The 19,741-nt window shown below is 41.7% G+C and overlaps 1 long non-coding RNA gene across 1 annotated transcript; it reads left to right on the forward strand.

Moving 5' to 3' along the window:
• Window positions 1-1,619: 1,619 nt before the first annotated feature.
• Window positions 1,620-18,564, forward strand: LOC131413848 (uncharacterized). Its single transcript, XR_009222037.1, has 3 exons — window positions 1,620-1,879; window positions 10,538-10,723; window positions 18,520-18,564. It is a non-coding gene; the product is annotated as an uncharacterized LOC131413848 (long non-coding RNA).
• The last annotated feature ends 1,177 nt before the right edge of the window (window positions 18,565-19,741 follow it).

Genomic DNA, 19,741 nt, shown 5'->3' on the forward strand with positions numbered 1-19,741 from the left:
TTTTTTGGAAGCTCTAGGGGAGAATTCATCTTCTTGCCCTTTCCAGCTTCTAGAAGCTGTCCACATTCCTTGGCTCATGGGCCCATTCCTCCATCTTCAAAGGCAACAAAGCGGCATCTCTCTGACTGTTTTTCTCTCTGAGCAGAGCCAGAAAGTATCCTCCAATTTTAAGGACCTATGTGATTAGATTGAGCTCTGGATAATCTAGGATAATTTCCCCTTATTGCAAGGTCTTCACCTTTAATCACATCTGCACGGTCTCTTTTGCCATGTAAGGTAACATATTCAAAGGCAAACATTAATTTGACTACAACAAATAGCATCAGAATATTATTTGGGATTCTGTTAAACATATATTAAATGATCTTGGTAGATCTGGCCTTTGTGCAATATCTCACTTTCGCATCCGTTGGTAAGGTATGGTTCAATGTTCATGGTGATCACCTGGTGACATTTTGAGGATTATTTTAGTGCTTTTAAAGACCCTATCTCCTTAATTGTACTCCTTAAATTTCCATTTTGTGTGTTCTCTTGTGAAAGGGCTTCTCTTTGCCCAGGTTCCTCCCTAGTACATTTTCCTAACAAGTTATTGCTTGATGTCCTTAATTCTCTATGAAAATTTATTCCCTAATGTAATCTTAATTTGGCATCCACTGTACAAGGAGAAACATATGCTGGCAATATGTGGTGTGGCGTGAATGCAGCTCCCAGGGAATCAGCCCAGCTATGCCATATTGAGAAATCTTCACTTTCATTATTTATTCGAAAAGATGCAAAAATGCTGAGCACTGAGATGACCTTCAAAGCTTAAGAAAGATTGCTGAATACTATGTTTGACCTAGTTTGCTCCATGTCCTGAGCAGAAGGACACCCAGCAGTTCAAGAGCTGCCCTGGCAAAGGGAGGTGGCATATAGGCCTGGCATGGAGAGGCAAAGCTTTGCTTAGGGACCCTGCACAGTCCCTCTCTCCAAATGATTGATTAATTTCTACTTCAGCAGGTTGCAGTTTGTGATCCATTTCCTTCTAATTTTGATATTCATCTTGAAAGCAGGCTCATGATGCAGAAGAAGAGCTTGGGTTTGGGAAACAGGAGGCCTGGCTCCAGCCTCAACTGAGAGCTTTATTGAGCCATATGGTTGTGAGGAGGTAATTTGATTCCTCAGGGGATCCATCTATAATAAGGGGGTTTGGACTAGATCTGTCAATCTATAAACTGATGGAGATTTTAAAGAAGGCAAAATCCATTTGAAGAAAGAACAAAGCACCAATCATTTCGGTTCCCACTTTTTTTCTCTTTACGTTGATTCTGTGGTAAAACTCAAGAAGCAGAAGCTCTTTTTGACCCTTTTGCTCTAGAAATATCTCTGACCTTGTGAGCTAATTCTGATCTCAGCCTAAGGGCCCTTGAGAAGTCTCAGAATTCCCGGCTCTAGGTAGTGATGGTGGGACTTGACATCCCTTCTAAATGATAGGCATATAAGATTAGAGACACATTGGTCTTCTGACACTGGATCCTCCAGCCTATATTCCACAGGAAGCTGTTGCTCCATAGGCCAAGAGGAGAAACCTCATAGGCTTGTCTTCAGAACCCAAATAAAGTCTGGATGGATTTGGCTTTCCCACATAATCTTTCCTTATGGATCTTGTTGAAATTCTCCCCTCCCACTCTGTGTGTTCATTGACATGTCTTGATATTTTGTCTCTTCATCAGCTACTGTTCCCCTCCCCTGCAGATCAGGGGCTGTAATGTCTGACGAGCAGGGAATGGCGAATGGGATCCAGAGAATGTCTTGAAGAAGCAATGATCTCAACCCTAAATTTATCGAACTTCCACTTGTGGACCATCTTCTACAGTTCTCTCTGCATAGAGCCTGGCGGGTGAGGTCCATTCCCACACTAGCAAGCACTGGCATCAGATTGAACTTCAAACACAAGTTTTCCTTCCTTCCTCATATCTGGGATTCTCTTTGTCTCACGTCATGGGAAGCATCCAGACTGCTCCTAGAGGCGAGAGCTAACTTCTCTGATCGAGGTTATAATTTGCTGTTGTCAGAGTCATCCAGGTCATCCCTAATCCTTTCCTGGGTTCAGCAAGGGAGTGAACCACAAGCTTTATAAGTCCCAGGAATCTTGTCATAGCATTGCATAGCATAATTTGCAGTTATGGCAACAATAACACACCTTTATTGAGAGCCTTTATAAACCAATCCCTGTGGATATGGAGACTCATCTTGAAGAGTGCAGAATCTTGTTTGGAATTCAGATATAGAAACAGTTAATTTTACTGTAGTGTGACATAAATGTTAACAACAGGGCACATATCTTGCTGTTGACTTGCTGGATTGAGAAATTAATTTCTGGGAGGCCAGTTAGCCTAGTGATGAAGAGAGCCCCTAAGGATTAGAAAAACAAAATTTGTGTGGTATTCTCTTTTGAGAGTTTAGTGGAGAGCAGGGGCAATAGGTTTTTTAATTTTTATTTATTTTTTACAATATATAACTACATTATTTGTATTTAAAAATTTGGAGTCAGACAGATTTGGTCTAGGATTCCAGCTCTCTCATTTACTAGCTTGTGGTCTTGGGAAAGTTTCTTAATTTCTCTGAGTGTCATTTTCTCTGAAGATGCACTAAGATAATGCACATGGTGCTCTTAGCTACTTGTCTGTCACTTAATAAATGTTGGCTGTCATAATTGCTATTCTTCTTCTTCTTATTGTTTGAAAATAAGAGCAATGTGGCAAAGGGAACTGGTATTTTGGATCTCAATCTGATCAATCAAATTGGGCTAGTCAGTGGGGTATAAGTGATGGGGACCGTGATAGAAAGCTATCCTAGTGTTCCGGAAAGGGAAGAAACCATAAGCTGGCCTGGTCACAGAGGAACCCTCAACTTCAGAAGAACTCAGACCAAGTTGGCATGGTGCCTTGGCCTGCAGCCTGGAGTGAAATGAAGACTAGAGGGAGAGGGAAGCCCTTAGAACCACACTTCAGAGGAGGAAATCCTTGGGGACTCCTTTGGAGAAGAAAAGGGAAAAATCGGTGCTGTCGTACAACCTTGGCTTTTGAAAACAGACTACATTATAGCATGTCTGAGTAGGAAGAGACCTCAATATGAGGACCAGAGAGTCAGAGGGAGGAGCCCAGGCTGGGCTGAGCCAGGGCCTCAGCTGCCAGACCAGATTGGAATTCAGAGGTACCAGATGTAGCAGCTGGCTGGCTGTGCAAGCAGGCTGCCTGCCTTCCTCCCAAGCTGTGAACATGGGTGAGATCAAGCTTTATGCTTCCTTACATAGCTGCATTAAACTGAATGTAGGAATATGGGCATTAGCACATGCCTCCCTTAAAAGCATTTTTGGAAACAAGATGGTAGTGGTGGAACTGAGGATCAAAAGATCCGCGTGTGAAAACACAACTTTATCAAAGTGGAAGTGAGAGGGCGAGAACTGCCTCTGAGGAGGGGAGTTGGGAGCAGGTACCTTTCATCATAAATCCCCTTTGGCATTTGTTTCAATTCCCTGACATTTTGAAGATGACTTTATCTTTTCTTGGAAATTGTCTTATTTGTCCTTGCTCTGTTTTGGAATAACCCTTCCAAGTTAGAAGGATCATGCCCACCTTTGTCCTAGGGTTTATTCACAACCTGTCCCAAACCTTGCCTGTGACCAGGAGCACAGTTCATGCTCTATTCCTGGAGTTGTTGAGAATCTTCAGGCAGACTTTTAAGTAGATTTCTGTCTTAGTCAGCTCGGGCTGCTGTAACAAAGTACCGTAGACTGGATGGTTTAAACAACAGACATTTATTTCTCATGGTTCTAGAGGCTGGGAACTCTGAGATCAGGGTGCCAGCGTGGTTGGGTTCTAGTGAGGGCTAGCTTCCTGACTTGTAGATAGCTTCCTTCTTGTATATCCTCACATGGACGAGAGAGATGGAGCTCTAGTCTCTTTCTCTTCTTATGACATTAATCCCATCATAGAGACTCCACCCTCATGACTTCTTCTGAACTCAATTACCTCCCAAAGGCTCCACTTCCTAATATCATCCCATTAGGGGTTAGAGTTTCAACTGGAATTTTGGGGGGGCACATACTTGCAGTCCATAACAGCATCTAAGCCTTTCTAGGGTAGGGACACAGGCTCAGACCAATGACCACTGAATTCACAGCCTGGAATTGAGGAACTGACCCAGAGCGTGGGTCAACAGAGGCATACTCTGCCACTCACTGCCTGAGTATTAATTGGGCATATTATTTAGCCTCTCTGAGCCTCAGTTTCCCCATCTAAACTTGCTGGTATGAGATGTCCTATACTCTATAGGGTTATTGGGAGGAGTCACTGGGATAAATTATGTAAAGCACTTAACTTACAGTAAGTGATTAATAAATGTTAATTATTCTTATTATCCACGCCCCCAATACAACATCATTATCCAACCATATATTTATTTTTTTGCAAACAGACCAGGAAACTGTCAGAGAGGATAATTAACTTTTGCAGATAGAAAGCATTTGAATAACCTCTAGTTTGTTGGGTGAAATTTTCAGCTCATGTTTATTTCCCCATCATCCAAGCTGCATGACTAGCCATCAGAGCAAGGCCATCATCCAAGCTGCATGACTAGCCATCAGAGACACATCTTGAAATAAAAGTTTTCAAGGGCAGATGCAGATAATGACACCTTATGGAGCTGGGCTAATAAAAAGCAAAAAAGATGGGGAGCGGAGAGATTTAATGATGAGACACTCCCAAGAGAGAGCCACCTGTATTTTGTGCTCTTTCAAAGATGAATCCACGTAGTCCATGAGAGGCCCCGGCTACATGTGTTAAATGAGCAAAGAAAGGCCTCTGTGATCCCAGACCAAAGCACCCTAGGAAGGGGTGTGTGTGTTTGTGTGTTTGTGCACGTATGCATGTGTGTGAGGCTTCTGTTAACAGCACACATTGTTTGGGCTGTGAAATAAACCTGGAGTTGTTGGAAGAGCAGAGCAGACTTGTCATTCCATTATTTTGCATCCTTCTCTGATGCCCAACTAGCATTGTTATGATTGGAGAGGAAATGAGGTTCATTTCCTCTATTCAGCAGGAGAGCTCCCAGGGCAGGCTTTGAGGATAATAGCAGTGACTAAGCAGCCAGCATTTACTGATCAGGTGCTACTTGTCAGGGGTTGTGCTAGATACTTTATACTCGTTATCTCCAACCCTGACAGCAGCTCTGTGAAGTACCTCCATCTTATGACATCTCTCTTTGCCTGGAGACTTATGAAACAGAGGTCCAGAGGGGTTAGGTGACTTACTCAAGCTCATAAAGTTTGTAAGTGGCAGGGTTATGGTTCAAACACTTGTAGTCTGAATCCAAAATCTGTGGTCTGTCCCCCTGTAACTGCTGTCTCTGCCCCCAAAAAACCCCCAAACAACAAACTAACTGCAGAATCCTGCCTCCAGCATCTGTCTGCCTCTGACCTAAATCCACCTCGGCACTAGAGCGTGGTGGTCAGTAGCAGGATGAACATTCTGGGAAAGGCTGTGGTGTACCCACTAGAGTTGGACAGTGCCTAGAAGTCGCCTGGGCTACCGGTGACCTGGTAGTGTCCCTAGGGTTAAGAGGTACTATTGGCAGACAGAAGAGAACCAGACTAAAGGGTGGAGGGTGCATGCCCCTGCTGGTGATTCTTTAGCTCCATTTCTCCTTGCCTAGAGACCCAGAAGGGGGATTCAGATGTCTGCTGCCAGCCATCTTCCAGACCTAACTCCTTAGTCCATTCTTAGACTGATCTTAGTGCAAATATCAGTTGTTCTCAAAGCTTTTGGTTTGAACCAACCAAACCCCTGCAAAAATGAATATTTTTATCTTTTAGAGTACAGTCACATGCTGCTTAATGACACTTGGTTAATGACAGACCGTGTATACGATGGTGGTCCCATAAGATTAGTGCCATATAGCCTGGGTGTGTAGTAGGCTATACCATCTAGGTTTGTGTAAGTACACTCTATGATGTTCACACACCAGCAAAATCGCCTAACAACGCATTTCTGAGATTATATTCCTGTCCTTAAACAATGCACGACTGTGTAGAGTTTAGTATATTAATTAATCATGTGTGATTAATTTGTATATTTATATATGTCCTACCTGTATTGTTTTCACTTTAAGTCATGGGCTGAGAGAAGTGGATTCAAGTCTCCTATTAATATTCCTGTGTGTATTTTTCCTTGTTTTTGATGCTTCATCCTATGGCCTGTTTAGTGCTTTTTGCCCTGAATTTGACCCTGTCTGAGGGTGAGATTCAGAGCTTCTGACTTATTTTGACTTGCATTTGTCTGCATATCCTTGTGCAGCTTCTCATTTTCAACCTTTCTGAGTTAAATTGTCTTAGATATATCTCTTGTATACATATGGTTGGTTTTTGCTTCATGACCCAATATAAGAATACGGTCTTTGAATAAATGTTTACTTTACATTTATTGTTAAAACAAATGAGTTGGATATTAGTTCTGTCATCAAATTTGATGTTACACCTTCTGTTTTTGTTTGCTTTTTAATAATTTTATATTATATGTTCAGTTTCCTTTACTTGTATGTGTGGTGGTGGGGTGGTATGTGTGTGTACTTTCTGATGATTTGGAAAGTCTGTGGTCTGTGTTAATTTCTTCTAGTGTTTACATTGATAATTTCACTTTTCTGTTCATTTAGACTCTATTGACTTTGCTGTAATCACTTTGCTTCCACCTCTTTTCTCTCTCCATCTTTCCCTCTCCTGTACCCGATTTTTGCTGGTTCTCGTTTTTCACAAGTTTCTAGGGTTCACACTTATACCTTTCAATATATTTATCAAACTCCTACTTGCTTTATCAGATTTAAATGATATATTTTGACCTCAGCCTAGGAAAGATGACAAAATCAGCATCCTTATACCACCATCCATTTTTGTCTTCCCCATCTCCTCCCAATTTTTGTTAGCAATATTATTTCGACATTATTGTTATGTATAACATGTACATTCTGTTCTCTAAGTGTAATCCTCATAGTTTTTAGTCTTAGTCCTTCAGTGAAATGGGTCAATTCCCACTGTCAGTCCTTCTACAATAGCTCCTGTTGTCATTTCTTGGCTGGTTGAAGTTTGTCCTCTTGTAGTTTCTCCAAGAAACTCTCCTGGGAATTCCTTTCTTGAGTTCTTGTACATTTGAAAAATGTTTGCCTATTGCCTCTATCCTTGAACAACGGTAAGACCGGATATAACATTCTTGGGTCACACTTTCTCTGAGGACTTTATTGGCATTCTCTCATGGTCTTCTTTTATTTAGTGGTGCTAAGGTGGTTTGAAGCATCATGATTTTTCTTAACTTTAAGGTGACTGGAACTTTGGCCTAACTGTTCACAGTATCCTATATTTTTGAGGTGTAATATCTCTATGAGGATATACCTCAGTGTTGGCCATTCTGTAACAATTTTCCCCTTGGATATAGTAGGCCCTTTCAATCTTTAGGTTCATTCTTCTTTTACTGATGGAAAATTTTCTAAAAATAGATCTTTAATGGTTTGGTTTCCAGTTACTTGGTTCGCTTCTTCAGAGTAAATATTGCAATTTTGCATATGTTGAATTGTCATTACCTATGTTCCATATCATTTTTTCTTGAATCCTTTAAAATTTTGTTTGTTTTGGTCATTTTTGCCTTCTTGTCCTACTTGTCCCTTTCTGTGTTTCACTAATATCTTTGCTCCTTTGTTCCCCTTTCAATATGGACTTCATGTTTGTGACGATTTATTATATTTTCCATGTATTTCCTGAGCTCTGTCACTGCATGCTTTATCTCCTGTTTTTGTCCATTACATATATTGGGAGAAAATTTGTAATTTTGCTTCGAGCTTTTTTATTTTTCTTTAAGATTTGAAAAATTAAAAAAAATTTTAAATTATTTTTAATTGTGGTAAAATGCACACAACACAAAATTTACCATTTTAATCATTTTTAAGTGTACAATTCAGTAGTATTAAGTACATTCACATTGTTGGGCAGCCAATCTCGAAAACTCTTTATCTTGCAAAACTGAATCTCTATATCCATTTAAACAACAACTACCCATTCCTTCCTCCCTCCCAGCCCCTGGCAACCACCATTTTACTTTCTGTCTCTGAGGTACTCTAGGTACATCATGTAAGTGGAATCATACAGTATTTGTCCATTTGTGACTGGCTTATTTCACTTAGCATAATGTTCTCAAGGGTCATCCACATTGTGGTACGTATCAGAATTTCCCTCCTTTTTAAGGATGAATAATATTCCATTGCATGTATATGCCACGTTTTGTTTATCCATTCATCCGTTGATGGTCATTTGGGTTGCTTCCATCTTTTGGCTATTGTGAATAATGCTGCTGTGAACATGGGTATACAAATATCTGCTTTCATTTCTTTTGGGTATAATCCCAGAAATGGAATTGCTGGATCACATGATCACTCTATTTTAAATTTTTTGAGGAACCACCATGTTGTTTTCCACAGCTGCTGCACCATTTTACATTCCTAATTTCAATATTTACACATCCTTGCCAACATTTTTTTTTTTTTTTGATAGCAGCTATCCTAATGGGTGCAAAATGCTATCTCATGGTGGTTTTGAGTTGCTTTTCCCTTATGATTAATGACATTGAGCATTTTTCTTGTGCTTATTTGCCGTTTGTATATCCTCTTTTGAGAAATGTCTATTCAGTTCCTTTGCCCATTATTTAATTGGGTTATTTTTTGTTGTTGAGTTGTAGTAGTTCTTTACATATTCTGGATATTAACACATTATTAGGTACATAATTTGCAAATATTTTCTCCCATTCTGTGGGTTACCTTTTGACTGTTGAGTGTGTTCTTTGATGCACAGAAGTTTTAAATTTTAATGTAGTCCAATTTATCTACTTTTCTTTTGTTGCCTGTGCTTTTGGTGTCATATTCAAGAAATCCTTGCCAAAACCAATGTCATGAAGGTTTCCCTCTGTGTTTTCTTCTACTTTAAGATTTTTTTTGTTTTAAACTTTTGAATGCTTAGTGGTGTTAGTAATTTTTTTCCTATTCTTTGTCAACAATTATGTATATTTTTCTTGTCAATGTTCTTATTTCCTATTTGTTTTCCTATTTCTATTTTCCTTTTGTTTTCACATACTCTTTTTATATAAATCCGTGTAATTCTTTTTTATGAGGTCATTGTCGAATGAAACAAGTTCTTCATGGATCTACTTTTTCCGTTAGATTTGGTGGAGGAAGGGCCTTATCATACAGGGTTGTATGCACCTGAGAGTGAATGAGTTATTTTAGCTTTTAGTTTTCCCCAGACAGAAGAACCAACGCATGGTTGTTTGCAGTTGAGAATCTATCTTCTATCTGTATCAGTCGCAATCTGCTTCCTGCAAAGTCTGCGTGCTTTCTCACTGAGTTCCTTTCCCCTCCAACACTTGTGCTAAATAGGGTCCTAGAAAACTTCCTCTGACAGCTCACTGATCCCCTCGTGTTGCTCCAAATGAGAGATTGTTTTTCTTCTTAGAGCGCACCATCTTGTTTGGACAACTGTGCTCTGACAGTTTTGTCTGAGATCTGTGCCTGCTGAGGGCCTCGTGAACTCCTCCACCGGATTTCATAGCCCTTTCTCTTTTAGCATATTTCAGAGTTTCAAAAGTCTATTCTAGTTTGTTGAAGGTGGAATTGGGGTTTCTGTTTTCCATCTCTTTGATGTTGGGGTGACTTCCTAGAGAAAAAGGAGGCAGGACCTTGTACGGGTGGCTGTATTCACTTCAGTTCTCCATTCCTTTTCCTTTTGAGCAGTTTGGCAGCCTTTCAGTTTCTTAAGATATAGAACAGAGCACTGAGAGAGCAAGAACTACATGAAAGGTATAGAAGAGAACGGTCGTATAGTGGACTTCTGAACTCTATCACTGACTAGCTATGTGACCCTGGGCAAGTTAGTTAACTCTTCTGTGCTGAGTTTTCTAGAGAAAACTCTTAGTTTTCTTCATTTATAAAATGGCAGTAATAGTAATTTGTTGTTAGTACCATCAAGTTGATTCCAACTCCTAGTGATCCTGGGTAAAGCAGAACGGAACCCTGCCTGGTCTTGCGACATCCTTTCACCTTCCGGCACTACATCAGACAATGTTCCACTGCTATTCATAGGGTTTTCATGGCCAATTTTTTTGGAAGTCGATGGCCAGGTCCTTCTTCCTAGTCTGTCTTAGTCTGGAAGATCCAGTGAAACCTGCCCACCATGGATGACCTTGCTGGTATTTGAAATACTGGTGGCATAGCTTTCAGCATCACAGCAACATGCAGCTGCCACCGTATGACAACCAACAAAAGGGTGGTGTAGTCTCCTGACTGGGAAACAAACCTGGGCTGCAGCCATGAGAGTGCCAAGTCTTAACCACTAGGCCACCAGGGCTGGCAGAAATAGTAACAGCCAAGGTTTTACTGGGTGCTCACTCTGTGAGAGGCAGTCTTCTAAGATTGTTGCCTGTATTAACTCATGTAAGTCTCAACTATAATCATCTCCATTTTACAGATGAGGAAACTGAAGCAAAAGGTTGTTAAATAAATGGCAGAGCCGGGATTCAAAACTAGGTCATCTGGTTCCAGAGCCTGTGCTTGTCCGCTGTACAATAATCCCTCTGGTGTTCAGTACCTACCTCTGGGGCTCTTGAGAGGAGTAAAATGATAATGTGCATCAAGCACCAAGAACAAGCACATGGTAAGTAAGAAGTTTCTATTCTTCCTCCCTGCCCCTTCTCTTCCTATGTCTCATCCTTCTCCCCACTCTTCTTCTTGTCTTCATACTCTTTAATGATATAGTAGGAGAAAATGATGGTTTGACATCATTTTGTTTGACAAAAATGTCCAAAATAGCCCCAAGCATTTGAAAATACTTCTTTCTTCTGAAGAAAAGTTTAAAATGCTGACCTTTGTATTGGAGATAAGTTAGAAACTGATAAGGAAGATTTACCTTTCAGTCTGTGGCAGTTCTCACAAATTTTTTAATGTCTTCAGGAGCTAAAGATGAGTAGAAGGGAAGGAATCTATCACTGATGACTTTTGGAAACAGCCCCTGAAACTCGCTGAGGAACTAGATCTTTGATCCCCTTGATCCAGTTTATAAGCGAAGGAGGAAAGTCAAGAGCAGTGTTGGGCATCCAGGCTGTCCCCTAGAATAGTAAGCACTGTCTACTTACCTCACAATAGTCTCTGCCTCTGGGTTCTAAATATCAGAATAGGTCATAAAGTGGGTAGTTAGTGACCGATGGTTGTAAATCATTCTTCCATCCTTCATGTTTTTCTCCATGTATTTGCTTCACTGTCACTCTGCAAATTTTTTCTTAGAGGAGAAGAAGGCGCAGAGTGGAAAATGGACTCACTGGTCTGATTATGCACAAACTTTCCTTTCAAACACTGAGAAAGAGAGAGAGGAAAGAGGGGAGGAAGGGAGAGATAGATAGATAGGTAGAGAGAGACCAACTAGACTCTGAACCCTAATTCCACATTTCCTGATGTAGAATCTGATTGGCTTGGGTTTGGTCAAGTGTCCACACGGGTGCAATCAAATGCAGCCAGGTTGATGACATATCTGCTGAGGGTATAGACTCTCTGAGAAGAGCCACTGGGACAAAGGAGGGAATGATTGGTGGAGAGATTGATTGGCATCTCTTGGACACTAAATTGCCATGTCAGGCCCCAGTCTAGTAACTGGGACCTTGATGTGGCAATGCACTCTGCACTTCAGACTCAGTGACTGGGGAAACCAGCATCTGCAGTCCTGCTTCCAGCTCCCAACCCCATCCCCAAGCCTGCCCACCTGCTGGCCTGGACTCCTGGTGTTGAGCTCTGTTTGCTGCTGGCCCTTTAGTTCCTTTTACTTGTCTGATGTGGACTGTTTGCCTTGGTAGTTGGTTCCTCACATTGTTCTTCTTCAAAACAGGCTTGCCTGGCATGGCGGCTTCGTCTTATCTCTGCCAATTGATTTCTCCCTTGAGTGTCTTACCCTACTGCAGGGCACCCTGTATCAGACTCAGCCAAAGTCATTCAAAAGTCCTGTTCTGGAAGCAGAGATGGGGCAATGGTCCTCTCTACCACTTCCATCTGCCTCTCTCCAAATCATCCCAGTCTATTTTAAAGAGCGAACTGAACAATCTCCGGGGACATTTCATCCCTAAAAAGTTCTCCAAGGAAAGTTCAAAGATGGGCTGTTGTTTAGAGATCAATGAAAACGAGATGGAATTTAAATATTAAGAAGAAAGCTCTTGCCTTCAGGTAAAGCTGGCATTTGCATAATAATGAGAATGACTAGCCAGATGGAATTGAGAATATGACTGGAATCTCAAATTCTGGTGAGGGAAGATTCATTTACCTGAAATGGCAATGGGAAATATGCTAATCAGAGGTTTGCTGCTGTCCATCACATTTAACAGATTCTGAGACAAAGAGATAGAGAGAGTTCACAAATGGGACGTGATACAACTTGACATTAAACTTAATTTGGTTTGTTTTCCTATCAGCCCCTAACAGATGTGCAATTGTGAAGTCTTTAAAGGGGGTGGGGGCGAATGATTCCCTTCTGTCAGAACTGTCTGACATTGTCATCACCAGTGCTGTCATTGTCATTATTGTTATTGTGTTAGAAACAACAGGAGGGAGGGAAAGGAAATCTGGAGTATGACCCGAATCATTATTGAGAAATAATGGGAACATTTAAAAAGAAACATAAAAGGAGAAGAAAAGAAAATAAGGACTTCAAATAAACATTTTTTGTGTCTTGGTGGTTAAGATAGAGGAGAATTAGTATCCGGATGATAGAACCAATAATTTAGAAGATACCTTAACTTGGAAATTGAGTTCCCTGAGGGAGACAAGGTTGTTAGCCTGTCCCAGACTTGAGCCTGAATTTTATTTTGAGGCAACAGATGCTATTCTGGGGGAAGATGGAGGAAAGTTGTGGTAGGCAAAATTCCAAGATGGCTCTTATGATCTCCTCCTCCTAGTGTTGTGTCCTATATAATTCCTTCCTTTTGAGTGTGGGCAGAACTTGTGGCTTAATTCTAATAGATTCACTCCCATGATTATGTTATATTATGTGACAAAGGTGAAGGGATTTTGCACAGGTAATTAAGGTCCCTCATCAGCTAACAGAGTTGATCATTGGAGAGATTATCATGGGTGGGCCTGGCCTAATTGGGTGAGCCCTTCAAAAGAGGGCTTAGGCTTTCTTTGAAGTCAGAGATTCCAAGCAACAGAGACTCTCTCTCTCTATTGCTGACTTTAAAGAAGAAGCTGCCAAGAAAGCCACAAGGAAATGACTTTTGTCAACAACCCAAGGGATTCTGGAAGCAGATTTTTCCCTTGTTGAGCTCCTAGATGAAATCAGAGCCTTGGTCAACATCTTGATTTCAGCCTTGTGAGACCTTAATCAGAGAACCCAGCTAAGCCATGCACGGACTCCTGACTCACCAAAACTATGAGATAATAAAATGGGTATTGTTTAAAGCTGTTGAGTTTGTAGTAATTTGTTACATAATGACAGAAAACTAATAGAGAAGTTTATTCTTAAATAAGTCAATTAGAGCAATGCTATGTGCATTAGCCTTTCTGGTGGGAGGGCAGAGCAATGGGAATTGACGACACTGGTGTCACATACACGTTTCTGAGCTGGTCAGATGCCAGTCTAGGCTCTTCTTATCTCTTTGAGGATGTCTCTATAGGGTTGGATGGCTGGTATGGCCTGGTCTCTGATCCCAAAATAACCATCTGTTCAACCAGGCATCTTTATCTTTTCAACGGAACAAGTGAAACAATGTGATTCACCAAAGACCACACTTTCAAGACAATGACTAAGCTTATGTCAGAGTTGCATCCATCTCTTTATCCTTAAGCATCCTGCCTCTTATTACTCAACTTTAGTTCAGTTCGATTAAAAACAACATGTGTTGAACATTTACTATGTTACAGGTTTCCTATTGGGATAGGGGCAGGAATGGGGGTGCTATTAATGATGATAGAGTGGAGGGCAGAATCAAAGTCAAGGGCACACAGTCCTCCAGATATTTGAATAGCCGTGTACTCTAGTAGCTGTTACAGACATCAAATGTTATAAGAGATAGCAAATTGTTGTGGCTCCACTATTTTCTGATAGCGTGACCTTAGGAAAATTGCCTACCTGAGCTTCATCTGAGAAATAAGGTTAATTTAAGGACAAGAATAATAATAAATAAGGATAATGATAAAGATAACAATAATATTGATAATATGGTCTTGAGAAATAAGAAAAAATATATGTAACACTGGCATTATAGTAAAGTCTCAATATATGTTACTATTATCATTTTATTTTTTATGAGGGAACTAAATAAGGGAAGCCTTCTTGTAGGAAACAACCTTTTAATTAAGCCTAAAACTGTTGCTAGTATTTTATGGGGGAAGATATGGGAAGATTCCAAGCAGAGGGACCATCAATGATCAAAGACCCAGAGGTAGAAGATGGATGATGAGTTGGGCAGACAGTGGCTTCCTATAGTCTTTATACCACATCTTCCTTCTTTCCATCTGAGCAGCTTGACAAGCTATTTCTTTCAGACTAGAGCTTGGATTTTAGAATGGCATAGATGCTGGCCTCCAAGATCCTATTAAGTTTATTTTTCTCTCTGACTGTAATTGGGATTTGAACCTTGACACTCAGGAGAATAAGGACAGGTATGTGGCTGGCCCACACTTTTCAAAGTGGCACAGCCTTAGCTCAGGGGAGGGCCTGTTTAGATAGTGAACTAAAGAGTATGTGGGCTCTACATACTACCCCAGCTACCCCAGCCTTTGAGGAATGAGAAAGTGCACAGTCTCAGCTGTGGAAGGGCCCATTAGTGATTAATTTCAGTTAAAAAGAATCTTAGATTGCTCTGCAAAACCAAGTGTGGCAGGGTAGGTTTCTTTGCCTGTCCTCCCCTTCTTTCTTTTTCTCCTCACTCTTAGAAGTCAAGGCAAAGAGGCAGAGACTCACAGGTGGAGTCTCCTTCAGGGTCATGGCTGCCATTTTCTCTTTCCCCATCCTCTGCTCCTCCGTCCTTTCACAGATGGTTTAACTGTCCTTCTCTGTAGCCTACTTCTTTGGTGACCATGTTATTGGGGAGCTATAGGCTGGTAATTATTTTAATGTTCACACCTCTTCTGCCTCTTTGGTGAGAGGCACAGAGTGGCTGACTGTTCAGCAATGGGGGAGAGAAGGGCTTCCAGCAGCACATGTGGGACAGCTGTGGAGCAGGGTAGGAATAGAGGGGATGTTTCACGAATGATGAGTGATAGGGAGTTGTTCAGCTAGAGCACTGTGGACTTAGTGTTGCTCAGATTGGACAATTTATTTAGAATCTGCCAGCAAAAGAAGCACCATCCTCTTCTTCCCCAGGTGACCTGTGAACTTCCGTTATAGGGTTCAGATTTGACTCAGTGAATATACCTAAGCCTTAACTAGCATTTTCCTGGCCCTAATATATTTGGACACATGTCAGCCATGTGTGGATTGAAATCTAAAATATCTTTGCAGTTGGATATCTAAGATAGGCTGTGTATGTTTGTCAGAATTTTCCAGAGAAACAGAACCAATTGGAGATTATCTATCTATCTATCTATCTATCCATCCATCCATCCATTCATGAGTCTATCTATCATCCATCCAACTATTTATCTATCTATCTATCTATCTATCTATCTATCTATCTATCTATCTATCTATCTAATGAGGAGATTTATTATAGGAATTGGCTTACACAATCATGGAGGCTAAGAAGCAGTCTGCTGTCTGCAAGGTGGAGAACCAGGAAAGCTGGTGGTATAATTCAGCGTGGGTCAGAAGGCCTGAGAAGGGGGTGGTAGTGGGGTGCTGATAGTGTAGGTCCCGAACGAAGTCTGAAAGCCCAAGAACCAGGAGTGCTGATGTCCAAGGGCAGAAGATGGATGTCTCAGCTGAAGTAAATTGGCCCTTCTTCCACCTTTTTGTTCTATTCAGGCCCTCAATGGATTGGATGATGCCCACCCACATTGAGGAGGGCCATCTGCTTTACTCAGTTCACCAATTCAAATGCTAATCTCTTCTAGAAACACTCTCACAGACACATCCAGAAATAATGTTTTATCAGCTATCTGATCATCCCTTACCCAGTCAAGTTGACACATAAAATTAACCATCACTCTGATTCTTGCCACATGTCTGGATGAAAGGAGAATAGCACGTTGATGGTCCCAGTGGGAGAGCAGGGACCTCAGATCCAGGCCTCCTACTGCAGAGCTTTTTGATGGATGAACCATGGTGCTGCTTGGAGGTCGGGCTGGTGGTTACGGCTGTGCATGTATTTGTATATCAATTGTCCTGGGGGTGGGGAGGCACTGTCCCAGTGATGTCTTGGTGGCCTGAGCTGTCTTTTCTCCCTTCTGTGGTGTAATGCCACTTTTCTTTTATAATTTAACTGTCATTTCACAACTAACAAAGTCATTCTGACCGGCAAGAGACTATTGGAGGAGTACTCTTCCCGGAGAACACCAAACTGGTACTGAGCTGTTTGTCATCATTGTTGTCATTGTCTTCCTGTGGTTATGATCATTATTAATAATGATGATCATGATCATTAGGCCTAGGAAGAAAATAATGATAAAATGGCTCTAATTAGGCATTATAAATACATCATGTTCTTATCATTATGTTGTCTAGTATTAATTATAATCACTGTAATCACTAAAACGATATGAACTTGTGCTTGAGTTTGTCTTCTATATGATCAAGCATTGAAAGACACGATCTTGTTAGCTTTCATAACATTCTGGCAAAGGGAGTGCAGGTTTCAAATTATGGCCCTGTGTGTTGGAGTAAGAATGGACTGAAGGGGATGTAATAAACAACTCCAGAAACCAAAACCAAAATCAATTCTGGGGAAACACGTCATGGGGAGGTGTGTCTGATGTGCTAAAAAGTCTAAAATGAAATCGATTTCTGGAAGTTCAATTCTACTTTCAATTTGAATTTTCCCTCTCACATTTCCCAGCTGCTTGACCTTGAGAAATTTGCTTTGCCTCTCTGAGCACAGTGATTAATTGTGCTTTATTCTCTTATTACAAATATTTTCCTGTTTCAGTTCCCCTTTAGTTTAACGAAATAACACAATGCAGCCCATAATAAGGTCCCAGGCGATGAACTCTTGATAGAAAGCAAGCGAATAGTCACTTCAGCAGCTGGCACAGAGCTTGGCACATGGTTGGTTTGTGCTTAATGAATGTTGGTTGAATGAGTAATGATGTTGAAGGAGATTGCTTTATATGATTTATATGTAATTTATAGCTAGAAGAGATTTTAAGTAAATTTATTAATCTCTGGTACGTAAATAAGCTTCTGAGATGCCTGAAGTCAGAGCTAATCTGCCCTTTGCCCCAGTCAGTTGCTGTCCTTGGGCTCTGACTCCTCCACTTCCCTCAACTCCCTCCAGTGCTGGGGATGGACCCACGGAGGCAGCTTGTTGGGGGAGAAGGAGGTCTCCGGGCTGTGGGCATTAAAAAAGATGGACACGTGTGAAGATGGCCCATTAATGCCAGCCATTACAATTGTCAGCCCAATGGGCTGTGCCCCTGCTCCTCCTCCTTCCTCCCTTCCTCTGTGACTATAACTCTCCCTTCAGGGCCTTGCTGCCCCTTCAAGGCCATCCCTGAGCCAGGCCCACTCTTTAACTTAACTCTTCCCACATACAAACATACACTGTGACTTGGACCTGGGCTTGGAGGATGTCCTATTTGAGGAATCCTGAAGTTGGCTAAAAATGGCATAGTCTCTTACATATTCTAGCATCCCCCATTCTGTATGATTTATACTCTAATTTGCATCTAGCAGGAGATGTGCTGACAAAAGTAAGCTCAGTTTTGTCTCAATTGTTGGAAATTCCTCATTAGTAGGGAAGAAATTACTGAACTCTTAGTTGTCTTTTTAAAGTACTAATCATGAAGACTTAGCACACTGCTACCTGGCTTCTGATGCCCTGATCTCATTCACTCTTATCAAGGCCAGCACCTTCCTAGTATGGTCACATCCAAAGGATGTGACCTGGCTCTAAGTCCTTCTGTGCTGTTGTCTGTACTCTTGCTTTCCCGTTCAGCAGTGCTCTCAGAGGCCATGTGGTTGAGATAGAAGGAACCTGGATCCTCTTGGATGAGAGGCACCAAGGAGAACTGATCCCCACATGAGACTGTGCCAAGAGAGAGAAACGAACCTCTATTACCTTAGGCCACTGAGATTTGGGGTTGTTTGTTAAAGCTAGTGTGCTACCCTGACTACTATGGACACTGACAGAGAAATTCCTGGAAAGTGGGATGTTGATGAGGTGGAAATGCAAGGGAGAGAGACATTCCACACTTGGTAGGGTCACACTTCTGCTGTCTCTGTCTTCAGTCCTCCATTATTCTCTTTCATAATAATCCCAAACATCTGTCTAGAAGTTAGCAGCTTGCATTGACTTCCTTATGTGACTCCCACAGATTAAAAGTGGAGGAGAATGGTGTCCCAAGAGGGCCAGAGTCAGGCGTATCACACTCTTCACCAACTTTTCTGCTGTGCCCCCATTCTGCCCATATGCTCACTCTGCAGCTTCTCATGAGATACGTCGCCATTGATCATGTCCTTGATCTCTGCCTATGGGGCTGGGCAGAGGGATGGAGGCACAGACCTGGGGAGCAGAAGTGTGAGATAGCCATAATTTCAGGCTAACAAATGCTTCACAGTCTCCTTTGCTGGTTGCCAGCTCTCGGCTTTGTGTGCTGGAAACATCTTGAACAAAATGTCACGGAGAGCATCTCGGCAGTGTCCTGCTGACTGAGGACATGGGGCTGCCGAGTTTGCCATCTGCCTGCAGCCTCTCTGAGGTAATTATATCAGAATCTCTTCAGCCCTGGAACAAGAGGGATGTCAAATGCACTTTCCTTCCTCTAGGAAGGTAATTCTCATTTTCTTCGTTCATTTGGAGCTGCATATCGTTATTGTCTCCAGGTGTGAGAGAGGCGCAGGGAGAGAAGATGGGGGCATATGTGGAGTGAAGAAAGTGGAGGGGCAGAAGGGGAGGGTAGGATGGGGGTAGAACGTGACACGGAGAGAAGAGGGAGGGAGGGGCTCAGTCACTCCAGAGCCCAGAGAGGGGTACATATGCTAATTCTGGCAACTTTTAATTAAACGATGGGCTGGAAAAATTCCATTATTATTACTACTCAGCTTTCTGACTGTAGTGGCTTAATGTCTTCTTTATTAGTGTAATAGTCTATAAGCATTTTCTTTTTTCTCTGATTGCTAATTTGCATTAGGAAAAGGAAATGTGTCTGATAGCTCTTGGAAAGAAAATGTTTTCAAAATTTGCTGAAAACAGAGCTTTTACCCTCTGATCCTCCTTCTATTGCTTTTTGTTTGGGGTGGGAGGAAAGGGGGTTCAGTTCTGAATATGAAGGATGGTTAATGAGACTCTCCTTCGGCAAGAGAAATGCAAAGCAAGTCCTCAATGGAAACATTTTTTAAATGTGGGGCTCCCCCAAGTCACCTTTCCTGGGTCACCTTTCTTGGGATCTGGGTCTTATGGATTCCTCTGACTTTGGGCAACCTTCAGGGCCCTTCTCGAGAAGGAGGGGCAGCGGCATCTCTTACTTACGAAATTACTTATAGAATTTTTATAACAAAGGCTAGTGGCCAAGACCACAAGGTCACTAGCGGGCTGGG

Source organism: Diceros bicornis, chromosome 2 (genome assembly GCF_020826845.1).
Source record: "Diceros bicornis minor isolate mBicDic1 chromosome 2, mDicBic1.mat.cur, whole genome shotgun sequence".
Lineage (NCBI taxonomy): Eukaryota > Metazoa > Chordata > Mammalia > Perissodactyla > Rhinocerotidae > Diceros > Diceros bicornis.